This window comes from Gekko japonicus, unplaced genomic scaffold (assembly GCF_001447785.1).
Source record: "Gekko japonicus isolate JY-2015 unplaced genomic scaffold, Gekko_japonicus_V1.1 scaffold2412, whole genome shotgun sequence".
In the NCBI taxonomy this organism is placed as follows: Eukaryota; Metazoa; Chordata; class Lepidosauria; order Squamata; family Gekkonidae; genus Gekko; species Gekko japonicus.
This window is the reverse complement of record NW_015159786.1, coordinates 18,353-23,483: the sequence shown is the minus strand read 5'-3', so window position 1 is coordinate 23,483 and position 5,131 is coordinate 18,353.

Below are 5,131 nucleotides of genomic sequence, written 5' to 3'. Positions count from 1 at the left end.
CCATCACTGCACAGGCATTGCGTGTAAAATCCGTGCAAAAGTCATCTTAAATATTCTGAAATTACTTTTCGCCCCCAGAGGGGAACGCACGTGGAAAATGCAAACGAGAGAGAAAAAGGAATACTACTTCTGGAGAACAACACTCATTTATTTAAAACATTCCGAAACGCCTTGCCTTGCCCACCCAGGTCGGGATCCCTAAAGCGGCGGGCAATTCAAACATTAAAACAGCGTATAAAGTATTTAAAATGGTTAAACAAAACGTGTCAACACATGAACACGTAGTAAAAGAAAACTGCTATAAGATGATGTACAGATGGTATATGACACCAAAAAAGATTGCAAATATAAATAGTAATATGTCAAACAAATGTTGGAAATGTAAAAAAATAGAGGGTTCCTTTTATCATATGTGGTGGACTTGTGATAAAGCAAGAAGTTATTGGGCTGAGGTACATAGAGAAATGAAAAAAAATGTGATTGCAAATATAAATAGTAATATGTCAAACAAATGTTGGAAATGTAAAAAAATAGAGGGTTCCTTTTATCATATGTGGTGGACTTGTGATAAAGCAAGAAGTTATTGGGCTGAGGTACATAGAGAAATGAAAAAAAATGTGAAATGTAATTTTAAGAAAGAACCTGAAATACTACTGTTGGGACTTAAAATGGAAGACGTCAATGTGGGGAAAAGGACTTTGATGTGGTACATGATCACAACGGCCAGAATGACTTATGCTCAATGCTGGAAACAAGACAGAATTCTGGAAATTGGGGAATGGATAAAGAAATTACTGTTTATGGTTGAAATGGACAAAATGACAAGGAAACTTAAGAATCTTGAAGCAGAAGAATTTTATGCAGACTGGAAAGATTTCAAAGATTACTTAGAGAAATATTGGTATGTAAAGGACAACTTAATTTCCTTTGATAGTTATTGAAAAGTTAATGTTATTAGAAGACAGTTAATTATAAGAAAATAATAGGAGAAGGAAGTGTTACCGGTAGATTATGATTAAAGGATAAGGGGAAAATAGAGAAAATTTAAGAAATGGGCTGGAGGTTGGAGCACTGTGGGAAGAGAGGGGGGGGGGGAATAATAGAAGAAAGGATGTATAACAACTAATAATATGATATGTATTTGACTTAATAATATATCCTAATAAATTGTTTTTCAAAAAACAAACAAACACATGAACACGTAGCCACGTGGCAGTAAGCGTTAGTGAGGGCAACTCCGCCCAAAGAGTACAGAGGCTAAAATATCCAAGGCGTGTGCGGCCTTTGCCTCCCTATGAGCGGATAGCAGGACAGCTGCCTTGAAATGGTGAGGAAAAGGCAAAAAGAGAGGCTCAAGTCTGGTTGAGACCTCTCCCCCTCCCACCACCTATGGCAGTGGTGGCGAACCTATGGCACGGGTGCCAGAGGTGGCACTCAGAGCCCTCTCTGTGGGCACGCGTGCCATCGCCCCAGCCAGGCCCAGACCATCATTAAAGTGTTGAATTCTCTGCCAAATAATTTTAAGTAAATTAATTTGGGATTGCTTTCCTTCCTTTGTTTGGATCCTCTTACGTTAATGTATGCGTTGTTTTTTCTAAAGTAAAACCTCAGTATTCAGGTTAAATTGCCATGTTGGCACTTTGCGATAAATAAGTGGGTTTTGGGTCGCAGTTTGGGCACTCGGTCTCTAAAAGGTTCGCCATCACTGACCTATGTCGTCCTAGATCTGTGCAGAAAGATCTCCTGTTCTCTCTCCAGCCAACAGGCAAACAGTACAGAGCTATTCCCTGGGCTGATATATATTTGGTGTATAACATTGCAGGGGGGTTGCCTTACATTCAGGTTCACTTTCCTTTTGAATAAATACAGTATATAGTAAGAATGTCATTATGTCTGTTGAATCAAGGGGTGCCTCTTGCATGTGTGCTAGGAGGGGCTTTGTGGTGCTCAAATGCCCCCCCCCCCCATGACCTCTGAAACAGACCAGTGGCTAGATTTGTGCTGGCAACCGTCCCCTCCCCCCCCCGGGCCACTTACTAGTCCGATCTTCTTGGTGCCTGTGTCTGCCAGGTTGTTCATTTCCCCCCCAACCAAACCCCTCCCTCAAGTTCTTTCCAAATGATGCTTAATTGATAATATGTTTTCTTTTTAATTATGCATTATGTGTTCTTCACACAGTGAAAAATGTGGATTTCGCTTCTTTTATTTGTACTCTGCTTTGCCACAGGGTGGCGCCCTTTACAAGCTTTCTGGTCCTCCAAATCAAATCTACTCCCGTTCCCCAGCCCTTCTCCTCTGTGGTCAGCAGGATTTTTCAGGAATTCCACATTAATTACCGCCTTTTCAAAACCTGATATCTGCTCCTCACAGAGGAAATAATTTTATTATTACAGGATCAGGCCACGCTGGAAAACTAAAAATAAATTATTAACTGACTGAGGGCTTGACCTCCCAAAGTCAATGCATTTGATTAATATTAGGAGCTCAACAGGTCTAATCATTTTCTTAATTCTCTATAGGTGTTAAATTGCTTAACATAAATTATCTTCATCCTCATTCTTATCTCATTTGCAAATGGCCAGTGTGATTATATGCACATCTTTGAGTTTAGCACAGAAATGTCACAATCTAGGTCCTTTTTTACGCATTCTTCACAATAATTTTCTTTCTTCTCTCGGTGCCTAAAAGTCTTGCTGACTACGAATTCACTTCGTGCTTCTGACAAAGCCGGATCAGTCTCGAAAAAGCTGATGCAACGACCAATGCGATATTCTTTTAAGACGCCACAAAATCCTGTGTACGTTATTTCTCTTAATTATCAACTGCGTGCCCTCAAGTTGCAACCAACTTCATGGAGACCCCAGGATTGTGGGGCTCTTGAGACAAGGGGTGAGCAGAGCCGGTGCGTGGCACCATGGCCTGCCTCCGCCTCACAACCCTGGACTTCCTTGGTGGTCTCCCAACCAAGTATTAACCGACCCTGCTTAGCTTCCAAGCTCTGATGAGATCAGCTAAAGGTAAAGGTAAAGGTTCCCTTGCTTGGAAGCCAGTCGAATCCGACTCTAGGGTTGCGGTGCTCATCTCCGTTTCCAAGCCAAAGAGCCAGCGCTGTCCGAAGACATTTCTGTGGTCATGTGGCTGGCATGACTAAACACCGAGGCGCACGGAACGCTGTTCCCTTCCCACCGAAGTGGTCCCTATTTCTCTACTTGCAATTTCTTGCTTTCGAACTGCTAGGTTGGCAGGAGCTGGAACTAGAGACGGGAGCTCACTCCGTCACGCGGCACACTCGGGTCTCGAACTGCTGAACTACCGACCTTCCACAGCCTGCAGTTCAGCGTCTTAACCACTTGAGCCACCGCAGCTCAGCTATTAGGCGGCTATTTCTACTAGTCTTAAACGCAAGCGGGGACGCTGCTAACAGATTCTGCAAAAATTAATGTCGCCACCTGCTGAATTACATGTTACACTTTCCTTGGTTCTGCCCCAACTCCTGCACAAATCAAATGTTTGCTGTGAGTTCTGCACTTGGAACAAAATTTCCAGGAAAGCAGAGGACGATTCAGACGGGGACTGCAGTGTGAGAAGAGAGGATACTTAAGCCCCCCCCCCACACACCTAATTTTCCCAAACAGAAACAGATGGGGGCGGGGGCAATGTTCCCTCTGAGCTGTGGAGTCTTGCGAGCAAAAATTGTACTTTGTGAGCTGCTGGCATTAAAGTTGCGAGCGAGCCATTTGGCTGCTGCGTAAATCAGTTTGCTCTGGAGCCCCATCCTTCCTGAGCTGAGACAAAAATGTGTGAGCCGGAGGCTAAAAAACTGTGAGCTGGCTCACACTAACTCAGCTTAGAGGGAACACTGGGCGGGGGACAATATTTGTTCCGCTAGGGGCTCCACAGGCAGTGATGGCCTGCATGTTAAGTTTCCTCAGGACCTCCTCCGAACCATTTCAGGTTAGGGAAACGGTGCAGGTTGAGGGAGGTTTGAGCATATTCTCCCCATACATTGTAGTCCTGATGCAGTTTGGTCTCTGTTCACCTGAGAACTGAGTTAAAGGAAGAATCTCACAGCGCCTGTCTGACTGCCAGTGATGATGTGACCAAAACATAACAGGTAGCTACACCTTATATTTTTCACTGGAGAAGACCCTGATGCTGGGAAAGATTGAAGGTCAAAGAAGACGGGGACAGCAAAGGATGAGATGGTTGGACAGTGTCATCGACGCAACGAACATGAAATTGAGCCAACTTCAGAGGACAGCAGAAGACAGGAGGGCCTGGCGGGAGCTGGTCCATGGGGTCGCGAAGAGTCGGACTCGACTGTGCGACTGAACAACAACAACATCCTCTACGACACTAGGGGCTGATGGTCGATACCCGCTCCATCTAGGCTCTCTAAATCAGAAAGGCTCTTCTCCAAGGACCTTGGAGACAAATAATGGAACTGGGATATCTGGACCCATCTTGCGAGCATTACAGCCTGCCCTATACCGCACTATGGTGTCAGTCCGATCTCTGCAGTGGCCTTGACCCCGTCCTTTTTGCAGAGCCATCCTGGGCCGCGTCTACGAAGGGCTTCCAATGACAACTACACCCTACAGCCACCGGGGGTAGATTTCCATTTTTGCTTGTAGAACACGAAGGCTGCGATCACACGCACCATTAGACCCAACCATAGGGCTAAATGCCTGGCGGATTTAAAGGGCGCGATCAGACAACATCTGGAAAGCGCCCCGCAGCCGTTGGCAACCCGTTCTGCTCCGCCGCTGAAGCGGAGTTAAAAGACACCGGGGAAAATCCGGTAGAAAACGGGTTGCGACGGGCCACGGACGGACTTTCCCCTGTCTGATCACTCCAGCGCACTCTCATGGCGTCCATCCCGACTCTGTGCCATTGTTCCCCCCCCCTTCTCAGTATGCACATCGTCGCAAACTCCAGAGGGAGTCCTCAGTGCGGAGATGTGATTCATCGATTCCTCGTTTAAGCGCATCAGAAACAAACGGCAAAAAACCCCACCCTCGACTCACCCACGGTTGCGTCTGATTACACAACGGCGGGCTGTGTGATCGCACAACTGTGGGTCAAATTCCTCCAGAGGAAATAGCCTCGCTTCCCCCCCCCCCCCGCGTTT